This window comes from Rosa chinensis, chromosome 5, assembly GCF_002994745.2.
Source record: "Rosa chinensis cultivar Old Blush chromosome 5, RchiOBHm-V2, whole genome shotgun sequence".
NCBI classification, from domain to species: domain Eukaryota; kingdom Viridiplantae; phylum Streptophyta; class Magnoliopsida; order Rosales; family Rosaceae; genus Rosa; species Rosa chinensis.
This window is the reverse complement of record NC_037092.1, coordinates 24,331,919-24,342,864: the sequence shown is the minus strand read 5'-3', so window position 1 is coordinate 24,342,864 and position 10,946 is coordinate 24,331,919. Positions and strand designations below refer to the sequence as shown.

The following is a 10,946-nucleotide window of genomic DNA, read 5'->3' as shown; positions in this document are numbered from 1 at the left end:
AGCCAAAATCCAATGTTTGAAAGACTGTAACACTTAATAGCAATGAAATGAAGAGATGATTAAGGTGGAAGAAACTATGTTTAGAAATCAATTCTAACCGCTTCTTTTAAATTAGGATTTGCTCTGCCATTTTCAGAGGAATTTGTGATGATTGATAATCCAATCTCTTTTTAGTATTTTCTCTAATCTCTTAATGTTCTAACTCAATCATGCATGGTTAATGTTTTGCTTGGTTTTTGCAGAAAGAGGCTTCTGATTTTATTCTAGCTATAATATATGCGGATAAAAGCACCAAATGTATGCAGCTATATATAGAATACCATAATCATCACCAAGTTGAAACCAAGAGAAGTATTTATAACTGATTTACTAATCATAGTTGTGATCATTAAAAAACCCTATGTAGAGTAACTGCATTAATCCTCCTACATATGAACTACTCTTCCCAATCAAACAATTTTGTTTGACTATACTCCTAGCACTTAATTAAGAATATTAACTCTATAATGTTTTGAGCTTACGATATTCTAAGAACAATCGACTTCAACGGCAAGGCGATTCATGTCTCTGCAGCCTGTTGGTCCAAGAGTCATTTCAGAATTCAGAGCCATCGATAAAACATTCTGCTTTGCCAATGCATGCCTGCAGTGTAGCAAAATTAATTAGTATTACTACTAAGAAAACATACGCAGCGCCAACTGCTAACTAGCTAGATGATAACAGCTAATAAGATACCTTTTGGATGTATGATAAAGCTGTGGGGGATTCACACTCGCCTTTTGTGAAGGATGCCCCACAAGCGCCTTGTGGATCACCGAAGCTGGAAAATCTAACATCGGATAAAACTCTTCCTCCTTGGCATGACAAGTGCAAGACATTACCTTCGTAAGCATTTGCGCAAGCTTTAGCAACTGTTACAGTCTGAAATTCAACATTGAACGGCTGGCCTCCAAACTCCTCAAAGAGAACTAGTGCATTATTGTCATCTTGGAGGAAAGATCGCGGTATATGGTACCTGGACAAAAGTGGTCAGTAGTTCACCAATAAAATCTTTATCTGTAACATTGCAGTAGAAAAACATGCATATGATTACCATCTTTGGGAAGGTTTCCCACAATTAGTCAAGCACTTCTTATTGCTGTAAGTTCCACGATAGTCGCAATTTTCTGTACAACCATTTTCATCTGCAGTGTGACTTGTCCAATACCTGCCAATGCTTCGACCGTTCACCCAAGCATGACCCTTTCCTAAACCCATTAAATCCACCACAATTGGATCGGTCCCAAGAGGAGCTTTGAATTAAGATTGTCTAAAGAAAAATTAGAATACAAAAAGAAAATTTTAGATTGTATACTGAAGTTTCAAATCTTATCTTGAAGAATCGTACAAATTTAATTAGTAGTAGTACCTTGTACCAAACAAACATTCTATCTGTTGGAAGTTTATCTGTAGGCCAGTGGAAATTAGCAGCATGACCAGTAATTTGGTAAAGGCCCTTTTCTTCTCCAGCAAGTCCAACCTTATATATCCACTCATTTTTGCTCAAGTCCTTTGTCACCTCAGTACCATTCTTGTACTTGCCAATCAGTTGAACAGGACCATGAATCCCAACATTGACTTCATCAAAGAGTGGATCATAATTCTGAAATTAACAAACAAAAGCCAGGTTAGATTGTGAGCACAGAAATTCAATGATTTCAATTTGGAAATTGTGTTGATTCATAAATACTCACTTTCAAGCCAACCGTGACACTAGGTAGAGATAAATCATTCTTTCCATGCTTTAGCTTAATCTTTCTCTCTAAAGTGAAGGGGTTGAAATGTTGTCCAGAAACTTCAGTCCCTGAAATTAGATAGGATAAAAGTTATACCAAAGAAACATAAATGGGGAAAACTAGTAGTAACAGATTGAATTCAAGGTTACCTATGTGTTTTCCATTAACAAAAGCATGGAGGACATGTCCACTGGTATTCACTCTCAGCATAATTTCTTTGCCGGACCAATTGGGATCAGTTGCATTGTGATCCAGACTAACAGATAAATTTTAATCAGAATTGGTAAAAAAAAAAAAAAAAACAGAGCATAATATGAAAAAAAAAATTATATATAGAAGAAGGAATTACCTGGTAATGTACCACAAGTAATCACTGGTATCATTTGTTACTACTTTCTGATCAAGGAGTTGATTAGTCGTGAGATTGCTATGCAGAACTGAGCCATTTTCCTTGAGGTGTGTAAAGTGCTCAGCCCTCCAACCCCAAACTAAACCATAAGGTTCCTCTGGATCGTTAGCATCGGCTTCATTTAGCACCTTCTGCATTTTGATCTTTGCACATTAACCTGTATGAGATTTAATAATGATTGTTATTATTTCACTGTAGATAAATATGTTGCTTATATATAAACCCAAACCTAGTTAATTTCTTAGAGTACAATATTCACCTTTGCAGTGTTGTAGACTTCAGTATAGCAATCAGGAAGGATAGTAACAGACCAAGCAGGAACAGAATACTTATTATTCTCAAAGTTCACTATTACATTGCTTGTTGTGTTTGCGTTACTAATGAAACAGGATCGATTTCCTCTGTAACTGTACTCTGTCACCTGCAACGTACATTAGAGAATCAAAACATGTTGTTAGAGTATGAGATCTAAGTAGTGATCATGAGAACTTAGAAATATTTATTGACAGCAGAAATGTCACTCACACTCGAGCTGTTTCCATAGTCAACCTGTCTTACGTCACCATAAGTCAGAACTTTCTCCATTGATCTTATATGTTTATGAAGCTCTTTAAGATGCCCCCACTTGGGTTGATTCAAATTACCTATTGTCATTTCACATAAGCATCACTCTAAGATGAATAACCCTTTGCAGGAAAAAAAAAAATCTGGAATATAATTGCTTCTTTTTGAAAATATCTTACCATATTCATCTAATGGTGCATCATAATCATGTGATGTGGTGATGTAAGGACCTCCTGCTGAACGACCGAAATTTGTTCCTCCATGGTACTACAGGCATATAAAATAAACACAATTAATATCACATAACACAGATTGAAAGCTTTGAAGCTAGTAAGTACAGAAAAGTTTAGCTATCAGGGTGCTTGTTGATTACCATATAATAGTTTTGGAAGGTACCATTAACTGAAAGAATCGTGCAACAGAAAAGGCGAGATCCTCTGCAGTTCTGTGTGGATCTTGCATGCCCCAATCCTTGAACCTAGAAAAACAAATCGCAGTTACGAATTTCCTTTACAAGTCATAAAGATTAGCACGAATAAGCAGATAGAATAGTTGACTTGAATTATTATCTAACCATCCAGTCCAATTTTCTGTCCACATCTTCGGGCTAGTGTTGTATGAAGGCTTAAATTGATCACAATACCAGCCATTGCAAGTATTAATCTGCAGATAAAACAATGACAATAGTTAATTTGGAGATATATATCGATTGATATGAATATGCACAAGACTATTGTGTTCACTGCCACATATTTCATACTTGATATTAGTCTTAATCATACCATTGATTGTGGAGTATCTTCCTGTTGGCACAGAATCCATGGTACACCAATCTGGTAAGATTCAGCTAAATCAGCACACCATCGTATATATTTCTTTCCTTCATCGCCATACGAGCGCATAACATTCCCATACTCGTTTTCAATCTACTCAAAAAAAAAAAAAAAAAATTGATAAACATTAATTCGGGATACAATTGTAGTCACAAAGTAAGCAATCACCAAATTTACAACTGTAAATAAATTCAAAACCTGGGCAAGTATAATAGGTCCCCCTTGTGAAGCAAAAAGATTCTCGTACTTCATCATGTCCACTATCAAAGTTGTAAAGTTTTGCATCTCATTCTGAAAATAAGTTTAAGATGATTAATTAGAAACTGAACAAAATAAAACAAATCAAACGTGTACGTCAGATGCACGTATACCTTATAGATATCATTGTTTGTTCTCAATTTGATGCCTGGTATGTTATGCAGCCACACTGGAAAACCTCTGCAGGCAAAGAGAGAACATTAACTATATGATTAAGCCATGTGAGTAGGTCAGCAGACACAGAATATTGCATTACCCATAATTCCATTCTGCACAAACATATGGTCCAATCCGAAGAACAGCATAGAGCCCTGCCTTTTGGATGGACTGAATGAATCTCACCAGGTCCTGGTTTCCTGAAAAGTCATACTACACAAAACCAAAGGCAAAAAACATATAATTGTTATGATTGGTGGGAAATTCTAGTGTAGTGGTTGGTATCTCATATCCATATTTACAAAAGTGAGAACAAATTTTGATGTCAAAGTTGTAATTTGAGTCCTACTTTGTGTAATCTTGGTTCTAATAATGGTAATTACACCTCTTATGACATTTTACAAGTTTTTAAACAAATTCGTTGTCAATGTTGTAATCTTAGTTCTAATAATGGTAATTACACCTCTTACAACATTTTTACAAGCTTTTGAACAAATTCGTTGTCAATGTTGTAATTTTTATTTAACTATATGTAAATAGTTAGTGTAAATGAATATGGTAACTTTTGTTCTCAATGTTGTAATTTTGGTTCAAATACTTGTAAATTTTTGTTTAAATAGTTGTAAATGATGATATCTCATACCTACCAGTACACTAGCTTGTCTCTTGATTGGTTGGATACTTGATAGCTAGAGCTATGTACGTTTTGGTTGGGTTGGATTGGAATAACGTATGTGTTTCAGTTCCAATCCAAAATTTCGCAGAATCGAAGTTTGTTGTAATAGGACTTTCCAATCTAACTCACACCCCTATTACTGTCGTATTGGATTGGAGTGGACTATAATTTATTACCTGCCTACGCAGAGGTTCATGTGCATTCCAAAAGACATAAGTCTCAATGGCATTAAGGCCTCCATCTTTTTCCTTTTGGATTAAGTCAGGCCACATCTATAAGAAAACACAAGCTGCTGTCAGTCTCAATCACATAAATAAATAAAGTAGGTCGGTTCCATAGTAATTAATTAGTTCCATGCTGCAGTACTTAAACTAGTACAAACGCAGTCTAGCAGTACATAGAGGTATGTTATTGGTATACACTAATGAATCATATGGATGTCTTAATACTCCAAAAAGGTCCCAAAATATAATACAACTAACTTTAAATATCTTATGTAACATATATAGTCACAATAACATACTTCAGGAGTACTACGTGGGTACTGAATAGAGCCAGATATTATGATTCTTCTATCACCATTAATTGTGATGGCTCTTCCATCATGATCGACCTCCACGGGCAAAGCGGAACATAGTTGACACAGTAAGAGAGTAGAATCATGAAACAAAAATCTATATGAACGCACAGTTGCCACATGTTATCAGGAATCACAATACTCCCCCAGAATGAAGATGGTGTGAAGAAATCGTTCCGAGCAGGGGGCAGTTTATAGCAGTATTAATATTGCAACTGGGGAACTGATTATAGTGGAATTGTAATTGTACGTGGTTGTATATTGATATGTAGGTGGATGCAAATTACCATCTTAATTAACTATTGTAATCATGCATTAATTGTTGCGGAAATAGAATTGGAACGTAATTAATATTCAATCAAGAAATCAGTTTTCATGAACCAATATAATTACTATCATCAAAGAATAGTCAAATAACTAGTTGCATACATGTTCCCAACAAAAAAAAAAAAAAAAGGCTAGTTGCATATACATTAATATTATAGCTGATCGATCAAACTTGTTATGTTTATTTCTATCAGAGTTTTGTAATAGTTTGATGGATATCTTGCTTAGTTTAGACTCATACACAAATTAAGTACTAATTTTATTGATCCCAAATAGGTTTTGTTAAAAGGATTTGCTTGTGTAATTGTTTTTGGGTCTAGAGGAAGCCCATTCGTGCTTCGTTTTGTGTTCGGGCCGACTCGTTTATTATCGTGTCTGAATTCGTGCCAGCCTATTCACTAAAATGTTAAACGTTAAAACCGGTCTGGCCTGAGCGTATATCATTTCGGGTCATGCTTGTGTTATGCCAATAAATAAGGATATAAATATTTTATTGTTGTTTAAGTATAATGTATTTGAGAGAGATTGATGAGAGAGATGTGTATTATTATTGAGAATAGGAGCCCTATATATAGGGATTACAAAGTGCTAGTTCTAATGTTACAAGGAATACCAATCCGTGTAGGATTGGAAAATCTAGAACCTTCTCTCCTATTGCTACTCCTAGTTTGATAAGGCACACTAAATCGATATTCCTTCAACACTCCCCCTTGTGCCGCTTCAAACTTGGTGGTGACGCTTCATCCGTTGCCTCGTTAAAAACCTTGCCAGGTAACAAAAACCCTGTGGGATAAAAATAACCCTGGTCGAAGGACAAAAAGAGCACAACACGTCCTTCACTCTTCGAGATCGAACATGTAGACATCATAACTCCCCCTGATGTCGATATCTCCCCCTGATTGCTATAATCATGGGAGTTCAGATAACTTTCTCAATCCGATGCTCTTCACATGTTTCTCGAAGGTGGATTTAGGTAACGACTTAGTGAATAAGTTCGCTACATTATCCTCTGATCGGATTTGATTCACTTCAATCTTTAGAAGTGATTGTTGTTGCTGATTATAAAAGAACTTAGGCGATATATGCTTGGTGTTGTCGCCCTTGATGAAACCTAACTTCATTTGTTCAATACAAGCTGCATTATCCTCATAAATGCATGTAGGTTCATTTGTGGTAGACTTCAAACCACAACTTCCTTGAATGTGTCGAATTACAGACCTTAGCCATACACATTCACGTACAACTTCATGTAGAACAATAATCTCTGCATGATTTGAGGAAGTAGCAACAAGGGTCTGTTTTGTAGACTTCCAAGATATCGCAGTGCTTCCCATGGTAAAGACATAACCAGTTTGGGAGCGGCCTTTGTGAGGGTCAGAGAGGTACCCTGCATCAGCAAAACCCATCAAGACATCATTGTCGTTTTGATGGAGGGAGATAGGAGAACGCCGGCCACCATGAGCGGTGGCGGCGCCGGCGGCAGCAACATGGCCGGCGGCCATTCCATGGACGGGGGCGTTTTGCCTTTTGGGGTCCAATCCCAATTTTCCGTCATTCCTTTTCTCTCTGTAGGGATAGAATAGGCCCATATCAATCGTACCTCTTAGGTATCGAAAGATTGTCTTTATACCAATCCAATGGCGGCGTGTTGGCGCAGAGCTATGTCGAGCTAACAAGTTCACTGCGAATGAGATATCCGGTCTTGTGCATTGAGCTAAGTACAATAATGCGCCTATTGCACTCAAATAGGGCACCTCGGCCTCTAATGGTTCTTCGTCCTCATCCCTTGGACGAAACGGATCTTTTCCGGGCTCAAGACTACGGCCTATCATGGGAGTACTCGTAGGCTTTGCTTTATCTTCATTAAAGCGCCTTAGGATTTTCTGAGTATATGCAGACTTATGGATCAAGATTCCATCACTACGGTGCTCGAGTTCTAAACTGAGACAAAACCGTGTTTTCCCAAGATCTTTCATCTCAAATTCGGATTTCAAGTATTTAGCAGTTTCCTTCAACTCATCTAGAGTTCCAATTAGGTTCATGTCATCGACATAAACTGCTACGATTGCAAATCCGGAACTTGTTCTTTTAATGAACACGCATGGGCATATTTCATTGTTAATATATCCCTTCCCAATCAAGTAGTCACTTAGACGGTTATACCACATCCGTCCGGATTGTTTTAATCCATATAGTGAGCGTTTTAATCTTATTGAAAATGCGCTCCGTGGTTTAGAGCCACTTGATTTGGGTAATTGAAGTCCATCTGGAACCTTCATATATATCTCTGAATCTAGATCCCCATAGAGATATGCTGTAACCACATCCATAAGCTGCATGTCAAGTTTTTTGGAAACTACCAAACTGACAAGGTAGCGGAACGTTATAACGTCCATTACGGGAGAATATGTCTCCTCGTAGTCAATTTCAGGGCGTTGTGAGAAACCTTGCGCCACAAGGCGGGCTTTGTATCTAACAACCTCATTTTTCTCATTACGCTTTCTAACAAAGACCCATTTATGGCCAACAGGCTTTACATTTGGGGGTGTCTGCGTTACAGGCCCAAATACCTGTCTCTTTGTTAGTGAATCCAATTCAACCTGGATCGCATCTTTCCATTTAGGCCAATCCGCTCTTCGTTGACATTCTTCAACAGAGCGAGGTTCGATATCATCATATTCTATAATTCCTTTTGCAATATGATATGCAAATGCATCATCAATCGCCATAGAATTTCTATCCATCATCTCATGTACACTAGTGTAATTTATGGAGATCTCTCTATTCTCTGGAGTTGGTTCTGACATTGGAGCGTCCCCCAATGATGTCTCTTGGACATAACCATAATCCGGAATATTCTCATGAGATGGATTATTTACATCGATGATTAATGGATTATTTTGTGCCGAACTCGCTTTCTTTCTTGGGCGAGAATCCATCGAACCTATGGGCCTCCCGCGTTTCTTGGCGGGAGCCGTGGGCCTAGCCACAACGTCACCATCATTGAGAGATGGGACGTTGGCGCCATGCTCATGCATTCTTGAGTTGGCGTCATGTCCTCTACTTTTAGGGACATCAATCCTTGCAGGCACGTTTGCAGCAGGTATGTGTGATCTCGTCACTTTAGCGATATCAGAAAACGCATCAGGCATCGAATCTGCTACGTTCTGAAGATCGAGAATTCTCCGCACTTCAATTTCTGACTGTGCGGTTCGGGGATCAAGATGAGACAGTGTGGGGACAGACCACGACAATTCCTGTCGTTCCTGTTGAACATTGATGTTCTTATCTCCCCTAACGACGGGAAGACTGTCTCATCGAAGTGACAATCCGCAAATCTAGCGGTAAAGAGATCGCCTGTCAAGGGTTCTATGTAGCGGATAATCGTTGGAGAATCATATCCAACATAAAGGCCTAATCGTCTTTGAGGACCCATTTTGGTGCGCTGTGGCGGCGCAATAGGCACATAGACTGCACACCCAAATATGCGTAAGTGTGAGACATCAGGCTCATACCCAGTAACCATCTGGGACGCAGAGAAGGGTTGAGTGGCAGTGGGCCTCAGACGAATAAGCACAGCTGCATGCAATATTGCATAGCCCCAAGCAGAAATAGGGAGATTGGTGCGCATCACCAATGCTCGAGCAACCATTTGTAGTCGTTTAATGGTGGCTTCTGCGAGACCATTTTGGGTATGAACATAAGGAATAGGATGTTCAACATCAATCCCAATGGACATGCAATAATCATCAAAAGTCTTTGATGTAAACTCCCCAGCATTGTCTAATCTAATAGACTTAATGGGATGATCAGGGTGGTGAGCCCGTAACTTAATTATTTGTGCTAGGAGTTTAGCAAATGCAGCGTTCCTTGTGGACAATAGCATGACATGTGACCAGCGTGTCGATGCATCAACCAACACCATAAAATATCTAAATGGTCCGCATGGTGGTTGAATAGGTCCACAAATATCACCTTGGATTCTTTGCAAGAATGGTATATTTTCTTTGGTGTCCTTTGCATAGGATGGTCTCGATCCTAACTTTGCTAAAGAGCAGGCTTTGCAGAACGAATGATGGGCTTTGGAAACAACCAATGAGGATTTTGGTTGAGCCATGAAGTCACAATGGACCTTAGAAGTAAAAATGGGAGTCAAGGGAGCAGGGGTGGCGTCAAAGCCACCCTTGGGCCGCAGGGGGATGGCGGCGCCGACCGGGGATGGCCGGACTTGAGGGGGAAAGGCGCCGTGAGGCGCAGGTGCTCCTCCTTGATCCAAATTTGGAGTTTTACTTCCTTTCGTTCTGAAAAAGGGATGTCTGTGTGAAGTCTTTAATATACGGATCATCATGTCACGACCTGGGTGTCCCAAACGGTCGTGCCAAAGCCTATACGTGTCGGAATCCCATAAATCATCTCTCATGACATGGTTGGATTCAATGACTCGAATAGTGGTTGCATACAACCCACTAGAGCGACACATAAGTTTCTCTAATACTCGTTTATGTCCGTAGTCATTAGAGGTGATGCAAAGGAACTCTTGTCCATTCTCACAATGTGTTTCCACATGAAAACCATTGGCTCTTATATCTTTGAAGCTCAATAGGGTTCTTCCTGCCCTAGGAGCATAAAGAGCTTCGGTGACATTCAAAGTAGTGCCATTAGGCAACATAAATTGAGCTGGTCCTCGACCATGAATCAATTGAGATGGTCCAGCCATCGTAGTCACAGAAGATCGAGTAGGCGCCATCCATAGGAATAGCTGTCTATTTCGAAGGATGGTATGTGTAGTGGCACTATCCACGAGGCATTCGAGCTCTCCGGGAAACATACTGAAAAAATAAAGTTCGAATTTAGAATATTATGTCCAAGACATTTGAATAAAATAAGTCGACACTTTATTAATGATAGCCAATGATTACATCAAAGTTTCTTGACTAAAATCTAATCCAATATAAAATCAAATAGTAGACAAATCGTAGTCACTTAATCCGTTCGGTAATTTCAATTTGGTTGTGACCAGGTAAGGTAAGGAGAGATTTTGGTGGAGCGTTGCTCACTTTTAAAACCGTTCTCTCAGATCAAACCTTGCCTAGACATCACAAGTACTCTTGAGTACGCCTAGAGGGAAAAAGTTAATACAATAAGTCATTTTATTGATTGAAGGCATAATTGCCATTACATGATTCTTGGAAAAGTAAAGGACTATACTAATCAAAATCTGCAGCATCCTTGTGCAATTCTTTGTCAGATTTAAAGTCCGCTATGGTGAGATTGGCGTGTGCATCATCACCTTCTTCTTCTACATCTTCGGCAAGATAGGTCTCATGTTCTCGAAATTCCCTATATGCCTTGTAATGTGCAGCCAATTGTT

General features: G+C 38.8%; 1 pseudogene; it reads right to left on the bottom strand.

The window, feature by feature from the left end:
* Nucleotides 1-594: 594 nt before the first annotated feature.
* LOC112203498 lies at nt 595-9,403 on the bottom strand (annotated as a pseudogene).
* Nucleotides 9,404-10,946: the final 1,543 nt, after the last annotated feature.